Raw genomic sequence first — 10,672 nt, 5'->3', positions numbered from 1 at the left:
TCTTTAAAAAAAGTTATCTTTGGATCATTGACTTTTTCCCTTTTTTTTTTATAAAAAATAAAACAAAACAAACCTTAAACAACCACATGCAAATGAACTGAAAAAGAAAGGAAGTACCTTTTTATTTATTCTCTTTTCGAAATTTACAAAGGCTTTTTTCTTGATCTCTAATCTATTTTTGCTTTGATATTTTACAGGAATTTATAGCCTAGGATTTCTTTATTTTACATTCGGTTTTTGGGTTTCATTAGGATAGAAATACATATTTTTGAATCCTATGGAATCACGTTGTTGGATTGATTATTATTGTTGCTGGAAAAATTATTTCCCACTAGAGGATGGTTTCTTCAAGTCGGCCGAACTCCACTTTTCTCGACGGTCTGTTTTAGGCTGTTGGATTCGCTACATATCCAACGACGCAGGATCGTGCGACACGTGATAACATTTTTAGGGTTTCACAAACTCTAGCTTATATGTGATATGGGCCATTCGATTGATGTTGGATCCTACGACTGAGAATCATGCAAAACTTTTACTTAAGTTAAAAACCCTAGTTTGATGGGTCAAGCGAACTTGGGTCGGGTCAGTTTGTTGGTTCCTCAGCCGGGTCGGTTTGCTTGGTCAGGCCTGCCACTTGGTTGGGCTTTTTCTTCTGGATTTGGACTTGAACCTATTTAGACCAAAAAAATAAATAAAGAAAATAAATAAAAAAAGAAAATAACTAATAATATAATAAATAATAAAATATAATACATAAATATTTTATATAATATATATTTTCAAAATCTTAAAAATATTTTCAAAAATTATATATTATATATATATTTTCAAAATGTTTTCAAAAACTATATATTATATAAATTTTCAAAATATTTTTAAAAGCTATATATTATATATATGTTTTCAAAACATTTTTTTTTAGAAAACTATATACTACATATGTGTTTTAAATTTTTTATAAAAAGCTATATATTATATATATATATATATATACTACATAAAACCCCAAACAAAAATAAGTGACTACAGCTGCCCATCTTTGCCCATTATCGTGTAACGAAAATAGGGCAAAGACAAAAGGACAAATTTTCGTTTGGCATGTGGGCTTGGAAACAAGCATGTTTCTGCGAGAGTTGTCGACTTTTGAGTTTGAAATCCGACTCCATGTTTCCGTTGAATCTCTATCAACTACCATCTGCTGGGGAGTTGAGACTTGAAGAAAAAAGATGGCTCCCTATTGTTGAGTCGTAATGCGGGTGACTCTTGAGATGTCTTTAAACATGATATCCTTCCTTTTGAAGTTGAAATCATAGTTCAAAATCAGAAGGTGTCTTCTTGTTGCTAAACCCTACTCAACCTTAGTCCTTTTCAATTTAAAATTCCACTGAAAAGTACACCATGCGTTGATATACCCTTGAGCTGAATGAAATCAAACTCGAAAGTTCTTGTTAACAGATAACTCTTCTCGCCTTGAGTTAAGTTGTACTAAGTTTGGAGATAACTCCCTGTTGTCGCATATGACTCATTTGTTGTGGCACGAGGTCAATCTATACGATATCCTTCTTCGTGAAGTTGAAATCGTGGATGGTTCCTTCGCTGTGAAGTTAAGCTTTGAATTGGATGTCCTTCGTTGTGAAGTTGAAATTGAATATTGTAAATTGTATTGTCTCGAGTTTAATATCCTTCGCTATGAAGTTGAAATTAACTCTAACAAGAATCTACAAAATTATGCACATATGCGATGCTATGGATGCAATGTTCTTATGTGTGCCTAAAATGCATATCTGAAATATGTTATTTTAGGATTTGAAGGGAAATCTTCAATCTCTGGTTGTCAGTCCTGATGACTCTTGATTCTGGAATCTTGAATTTCTGATCATGATCTTGGATTCTTCACTATGTTTAAATCCAATATATAGAATTTTATTTCTAGTCTTGGTTTGAGAAAAGCCTTTTAGTTATCTCAAGTATAGTGCATAAACCATGATCGACTTTCGAAAACCTGTACCTTTTAATAAAATCTTTATACAATATTGCACAATTATCATTTCAAAAGTGAATAAATCATTAAGTTTAAATTCAACCCAAGATGCTTAAAAGGAATTGACTTAGAAAAATGGCCATATTTATTTATAAGGAAAAAGGAAACAAAGTATATGACAAACATTTTGGAAAGTCAAAGGGAAATATAAGTAAATGCCTTAGATCTCAACAATGCGGGTGCTTCTGAACAGATACGCCGTTAGATGACTTTTAAGTGCAGCCTTTGTCAAGGGGACTTTAAAAATGTGACAATGTTCGGAAGTGCCACATTTCCTTGAATTGTTAAGTCTGCAGAAAATTTGGATGTTGTGACGCATAACCTTTCTTGAATCCTCATCCAAATTGCTCTTTCGGGTTTTCAATTTGGATCCATCCTTGGTTTCAAGACGCCCTTTTCAGGTTTTCATCTTGGACCCACTTTTTTTTTCAACTTAAGGCATCTTTTCTGGTTTTCATCCTAAGCGAACGATTTTTTGACTACATCCGAATTAACGTGATTTTGTAATTCCGACCCATCCATTTTAGCCAGAATCAATGCTCCTCCAGTGAAAGCCTTTTTTACGACAGAAGGTCCTTCCCAATTTGCCATCCATTTTCCTGTGAAATCTTTTTGGATTGGCCAAATCCTCTTCAGTACAAGATCCTCTTCATGGAATACTATTGGGTGCACTTTTTTATTATGTTCTCGAATCATTCGTTTTTGGAATAGTTGACCATGGTGAATGGCTTTCAATCTCTTTTCCTCGATTAAGTTCAACTGATCATATCGATTTTGGAGCCATTCTTCATCATATAGTTTAACTTCTAATAGGACCCTGAGTGATGGAATATCTAACTCAATGGGCAATATTACCTCATCCCATATGATAATGAGTACGGGGTTTCCACAGTCAAAGTTCGTACCAAGGTTTGGTAAGAAAATAAAGCATAAGGTAATTTCTCGTACCAATCTTTGTACGTCTCAGTTGTTTTCTCCACTATCTTTATGATGTTTTTGTTTGCTGCTTCTACCACTCTATTCATCTTTGGTCTATAAAATGCATAGTTATGATGCTTTATGTTAAATTGTTCACAAGCTACGTCCATCATTTTATTGTTCATGTTCGTGGCATTAACGATAATGATTCTTTTAGGTAAACCAACCGACATATGATCTTTTTTTCTAGAACTTACAAATAGTAGACTGAGTGACACAGACATATGATGTAGCCTCTACCCATTTAGTGAAATAGTCGATTGCCACAAGAATAAAACGATGACCATTTGAAGCCTTCGGATGAATTTGCCCGATAACATCCATGCCCCACATAGAGAATGGTTACATGAAGAGGTTGAGGTGGAACATTGATTTCATCACCATAGATTTGAAATTTGTGACATATTCTAGCATAATTGATTAGTCTCTTTCTAATGTGGGCAAGAAATATTCATATCTCATAATTTGCCTCGACATCATATGTCCATTTGCATGCGTTATGCAAACTCTATTATGTACATCTTCTAATATCATCTTTGCCTATTATGCATCTACACATCTCAACAAGATCTGATCATGACTTTTATTGTACAAAACCTCTCTATCATTAATATATACAGTCTTCATCCTTCTAATAGTTCTTTTATCAGTCTCGATGGCTTCCTCTAGATAACTTTGGTTTTTTATGTATTGTAGAATGCCATGATACCAAGGCTTATGGTCTTTTACTTCTTTGATTTGATAACAATGAGTCGGATACCTATATGACTGTATGTCAATTGGCATCATGTTAGACTCCCCGCCCACCTTGAATGCAGCTGCCAAGGTAGCTAAAGCATCGATCATTTGGTTTTCTTCTCTTGGTACATAATGGAAGGAGACTTCATAAAATTCTTTGAGTAGGTACAATATTAGCTTTTGGTACTCCACCAACTTTACATCCTTCGTTTCCCATTCTCTACGGAGGTGGTAGATCACTAAAGTTGAATCTCCATAGACCCGCAAGGTCTATATATTTTGTCCAATAGCAGCTCGAATCCGTAAAACACAAGCCTCATAATCTACCATATTGTTGGTGCAATAAAAATTTAGTCTGCTAGTGAATGAGTAATGATTTCCTTAAGGGGAGATCAGTATTGCCCCATGCCACGTCCTAATGCATTTCATGCACCATCAAAATACATTTTCCTGCAATCACATGTGAAAGCACTTGTTTCTTCTAAGGATATGGCCATCAAGTCTTCGTCCGGGAAGTCAAAGTCCAGCACCTCGTAATTTTTAGTAGTTTTGCTTGCCAAGAAATCTGATATGACACTTCCCTTTATAGCTTTTTAGCTCACGTACTCGATGTCAAATTTAGATAACAACATCTTCCATCGGGCTAACCTTCTAGAGAGAGCATGCACACCCATCATATATTTTAGTGGGTCTAACTTGAAGATCAACCTAGTAGTGTGGTACAACATGTATTGTTTGAGTCTACCTGTAGCCCAAACTAAAACACAATAAACCTTTTCGATAGGAGGATATTTGACCTCGCAATCAATAACTTTTTACTCATGTAGTAAATGGCCCTTTCTTTTCTCCTAGATTCATTATGTTGACCCAGAACACACCCCATAGAATTCTCAAATATGGATAAATAAAAGAAAAGTGGTTTACCCTGGATGGAAGACATTAAGATAGTAATGTGAGATTAGTATTCTTTTATTTTATTGAATGCAGTCTAGCAATCCTCATCCCATGTTCTAGAGTTGTTCTTCGAAGAAGAAAGAAAATTGGGTCGCACTTATCGGTCAGTTGAGATATGAACCGCGTTATGTAATTTAACCTGCCCCAAAAAATCTCGATCCTCTTTCTGTTTTTGTGGGGGAGGTAAATTCTAGATGGCTCTGACTTTATCTGGATCGACTTTGATACCTCTCATACTGACCATGAAGCCTAACAACTTTCTATATGTCACCCCAACTTACCGGGGTTCAGTTCCAGCTGGAACTTTCTTAATCTTTGAAGGAGCTTTCTAAGATTCTCGACATGTTCATTTTCGGTTTGTACTTTGACAATCATGTCATCGACATAAACCTTGATTTATTTGTGCATCATGTCATGAAACAAGGTTACTATAGCTCTTTGATATGTTGCCCCAACATTCTTTAATCCAAAGGGCATGACCTTGTAGCAGAAAGTTCCCACATTATGAAAAATGTGGTCTTTTCCATGTCCTCAGATGCATCTTTATCTGGTTATATCCTAAGAATCCATCCATGAGTAAGAAGAAAGCGTTTCCAATATTATTATCTACCAAAGTGTCTATGTGTGATAGAGGAAAGTTATCTTTGGAACTCGCCTTGTTAAGATCTCAGTAATCATCACACATGCATACTTTTCCGTCTTTCTTTGGAACCGACACTATGTTAGCCACCCATTTTGGGTACTTTGCCACTTGAAGGAAAATTGCATCGAACTGTTTCTTGACCGCTTCCTTGATCTTAAGGAGCATTCCAAGTCTCATTCACCTTAGCTTTTGCTGCACAGGTTTGTATTCTGGTTTGATAGACAATTTGTGGACTGCCATATATGTAACTAGCCCCGACATCTCTTGATACGACCTAGCAAAAATATCTCTTCATGTGGCTATATTTGCTTATCTTCTCTTTCTATCATCCTTAACAATTCGGAAGATAAACTACACTCGTCTTCATTGTTACATTCATCTACTTCCCCAAGACAAACGAATTGTTCAAAATCCACTTCCGGGTCATTATCATCAGTGCCTGCATTATCATTATCTTGGGGCCTGAAGGAGAAATGAAACTTGTAAGTGTGAGAGGAAAATATCCAACACGGAATTACCGTCCAAAGAGGATAAAATAAAGTAATGAAAGAAATAAAATTGAATTCAAAAGAAAAGTACAGAATCAAATAAAATTGAGTTCTAAAGAAATAAAAAATATTTGTCGTGAAAGAATTTGCATCTTTTATTGAACTTAAAAAAACATTTATTCATCATTACAAAAGATCACCTATTACCCCGAGTGTAAGCGAATAAGTATAGTTTGAGTATTACTCTGAAATAAATTTGAAAATCACAGTAATTCTTCATCCGTCCAGTTGCTAAGCATCAATCCTGGTGGCAAAGGGCGGATTCCTGACCCGTCCATATTTTCGACATTTTCAGCTATTATAGCATTAATACTCTAATATTTTAAAGAAACCTCTAAATATGGTGAATTCATCCCAAACTCATAACCTTTAGATTTAAATGTTCCATAAAGAGGTGGAAAAACCATGGGTTCCCATTGAAAATCTTTCCTGTTCAATCTGGCCAACCTTCTACTTGGCCTTTCTGGATTTCCTTCCTCTTCTGTTGTTGGCTGGGCTAAAAACCAAGCCTAAATTGGTCTAGCCTTGTTATAGGAAGAACGAGGTTGATTCTTTCTTGCAACAGATTTCTAAATCATCTTTCTACCTTGACACCTCTTCCCAAGGTTTTCTTATCTCCATTTTAGTGCGTTCGGAGAGTCGTGGTTTAGAAATTTTTTCTCCTTCAGCCAAAAATGTCACATTCAAAAACTCTAAGGAATGAAATAAACATTCTACCTCTTCATCAGTTACTTCTATGTATGGGGTTTCAGTAGTCACACTTGCCACAATATATTCTTCAGCATTAACAATTACAAGAGCCCCGTCAATGACAAACTTGATTTTCTGGTGCAGCGTAGATGGTATTGCTCCAGCTTGATGGACCCAAGGTCTTCCCAAAAGGTAGTTATAGGAAGGCATGATATCCATTATAAAAAATTCAACATTGTAAATAGCAAGTCCAATGGTTAAAGGCACCTCAATCTTTCCAATTACCTCCCTCTTGGTCCTATCAAATGCTCGAACCACACTCTGGCATATTCTCATATGGGAAGCGTCTATTGCTAGCCTTTTCAATGAAACCAAAGGTATCACATTAAGGGCTGAACCATTGTCAATCAATACACTCGGTAATGCGTTCCCTTTACAATGAGTGGTGATGTACAATGCTTTAGTTCTACCTCTTCCTCCAGACAGAATCTCATCATCAGAAAATGAGATGAGATTATCAGCTTGAATATTGTTAACCAGTCAATCCATCTTGCTGACCGGTATGTCTTATGGCACAAACGTTTGATTTAGAACCTTCAAAAGTTCTTCCCTATATGCCCCTAACTTATCAACAGTGCCAACATTGAAATGCGTGTAAACAGGCAATGTAATTGGTCTAGAATGCTATACTAGCTGTGCTTTAAAAATTTCAGAAACTCTATGGCTTCTTCCTCCTTTATTATCTCATTTATTGTTAGTATATCCCTTTTGAAGGGTTCATGTGGTCTCTAGGGGACTTAGCCTCTTGGAAGTAGTGTTTCCCAACGACATACCCTACTTCGTTCTCATATTCCTTCAGGGTGCTTACTTGGCATTCAGACTTCCAAGGCACTTGCTTGTTATCCTTGAAAGAACAAGGTCGGGGTGCTGTGATCACCATCTTTACTTGTGTTTTCTCTGCTGTCACTTTAAGAGTAATTACCAAAGGACGACCCCTGCCATATCCGCTTTCGGATGACTCTTTAGTCGCACAAACATCTACCTCTGAAGAGTCTTGAATTTCATCATAGAATTTCAGCTCATCCTTTATATCACAAGCTAGATCAAATCTCTAAACTCCAGGCAATCTTGCACTTCATGCCCTTCTTCATCGCGGTAACAACAGTGGTTACCATCTCAACTACTTGATGTATCAAAATGGGTGCAAGAAATCCTTCTTTCTCCAATTTTCTCCATACCCAAGCCAAATGAGACTTTATTTCAGAAATACCAATATTAACTTTCCTATCTTTATCTGTAGTAACTACATTAATCCCAGTCTCTTGATGGTTAGGCAAAGGATTTTTGCAACATTTGGTGCTCCTGAGTCGAAATGGATCCAATTCTTGTTACGCATTCTTTGCATGATCCTCTTTAATGCGAGGTAATTCTCAATAGTATGCCCTGACACACTACCATGATATTCGTAGTAAGTGTTCTCATCATACCATCTGGGGCATGGGGGCTTCATAGGTTCCACCGGGTATGGTGACACTATATGAGTATCAAAGAGTTGTTGATACAATTCCTTGTACGTCATGGGAATAGGATCAAAATACTATTTTTCTCTTTCTTTCCTAGGTTCCCTTAGATTTTGACTATAAGTACCTGATGGTACAGCTATAATTATTTTTGAGATGGAGATTGTAACACCTCTATTAGCATTGTAGGTGTTGATGTTATTAATCTCTCCCTCTTTTTTCTTCATATAGGTTTTTTTACTTGATTCCCCTCCCTCGATCTTGCCATGTTTTATGGTCATTTCAATCATTTCCCCAGCCATAACTAAGTCAGAAAAATTCCCTGATGTGATTGCAACTAGATGCCCGAAGTAAAGAACCTTCAGAGTTTGCACGAAAAGCTTCATGGTTTTCTTCTCATCCAAGGGTGGATGAACTTGCACTACTAAATCCCTCCACCTCTGTGCATATTGTCTGAACTCTTGTTATGCTTCTTCCCTATGCTTTATAACGTGTCTCGATCTAATCTCATATTGTTTATATGCTTGTATTATTCTAAGAATGACTTGGCAAGATCTTTCCAAGTCTTGATATAAGATCGATTCAGGTGATTGTACCATTGGATGGTTGAACCAGACAAACTTTATTTGAAGAAATGAATCAGGAGATGATCATTTTCTATATATCCTGTCATTTTTCGACGGAACATGGTAATGTGAGCTGAATAACAATTGTTCCAATCAAATTTCTTAAATTCGGGGACTTTGAATTTTGGTGGGAGCACCATATTCGTGACTAAGCTCAGCTCTAGAGCATCGACTCCATAATAATCATGGTCCCCTTTAACTACCTATATTTGGTCTTCCAGTAGTTTGATCTTTTCTTCCATCTTCTTTTCCTTGTCTCTTCATCAAAATTTGGTATATGGTAATCGTCTGGATTATTCTTAGGGTTGGATATGAAAGTATGTACCTTTACATCAGACGAGGCTTTCACTTATGCAGTAGATGAGTCCCCTTGTAATCCTGGTAAAATTCCAGGAGAGGTAACCACCGTAGGGTATGTGGCATAGCTAACCCTTCAGATGACCCTGCTCCAGGCGTGCTTACCTGATTCAAGCCAGATAGCCTGACAACAATTTGATCAACCAAAGACTCTTTGTTTTTAGTGATCTTTTCCAGAGTACTTTGGTTATTTTGGTTTATCTTTTCTTCTAACTCCCTCTGCAACTTCAACATATTCTATTCGAGTGGGTAATTTTGGCTTCCATTTGCCTTTTTTTGTGCGGGTGTTGTAAGGATGATGCATTTCCAAGGCTTATGGAGGGATACATGGTGTTTGTTCCTTTTTTCCTGTTAGTTAATGTGAATGTAAAAACATGAAAAATAAAAATGAAATGCAAGATATAGAAATGATGCATGAGAATTAGAGGCATTGATCCAGAAATGTGTCTATTACTATAAATAATCTTTATTGAGACAAAAGTGTTTTATTTTTTTAAGAGACAAAAATATCTTAAAGGTACATTCTGACTAAATCCTGTAAACCTTGAATAGCTTCTAAGAGGTTGACAAGTCTTTTTCCTTCATCTGCCAGTGGTTGAATACCTTGTCAGAACACTACGACTTCCCTTTCTAAACCATACAAGTAACGAGCTTTTTTTTGAACCTATTCCAAGAAATCTCGAATGACTGGATCTCTAGCTTTTACCCTTTGCTTGGCCTGTTTCGACCGAAAATGCCACTGAAATCATCCGTCAAAGGGAACTATCTGAATCTTACTTGCTTGTTTTTGAAACCTGTCCCTAATGGCCTCCAACTCAGCTATGGTTTTGCCATCTCGCTCTTACTTTTTCTAAAGAGAGTTCTCTAAATCAGTTACCTAGATACTCAAAAGCTTATTCTGGTGCTGATTGTCTAACAAATGTCTTTGAGAAGTCTTTAGTTGTTCTTTCAAGGTCTATTTTTCATCCTGCCCTTCAAACTTCCTTTTCAGGCTGCTATCTTCACTTTTCCAGTACTCAGAAGACCTCTTCATATTGGAATTACTCTGGACTTGTTTTTGATATCCTTTATTCAAATCCTCAAGCTCAAAATAAATTTTCTTATGTTCTTTCTCTAACTTGTCTACCCGATCCTTCTGGGTCTCAACATCCAACTTCCACTGGAATCTTTCTACCTCGAGTTTCCTTAGACTTTGTTTTAGCTCTACTTTTTGGTTTCAAATTCTTTCCTTCCTATCTCTAGCTTAGAGGTAACATGCTTAAGATGTTCTTCCATGGTTCGAGTGTCTTCATGGTCTGGCATTGGGATGATGTCATTTTTCCTTAACCTTCGCCATTCCAAATAGTCGGGAGTAAGCATGTCTTTTGTGACCACGACATCCAAACAGAACATTTTCTTCCATGACTCTACTTCTTTGACCTTTGTCTTATAGTTGTCCCCATGATATGTAAATTCTGATCCAGATATTCCATGTGTTGTTGGGACAAACTGACGTTCCCCATACTGTTGAAGTGCCAAAAGTGGAGAGTATCTAACTCCTCCCCATAATCCAAATAATGTTATAGTTTCTGAGTCTC

The sequence above is a fragment of the Hibiscus syriacus genome, unplaced genomic scaffold (genome assembly GCF_006381635.1).
Source record: "Hibiscus syriacus cultivar Baekdansim isolate YM2019G1 unplaced genomic scaffold, ASM638163v2 tig00110499_pilon, whole genome shotgun sequence".
Lineage (NCBI taxonomy): Eukaryota > Viridiplantae > Streptophyta > Magnoliopsida > Malvales > Malvaceae > Hibiscus > Hibiscus syriacus.
Note: the sequence above shows the minus strand (reverse complement) of the source record.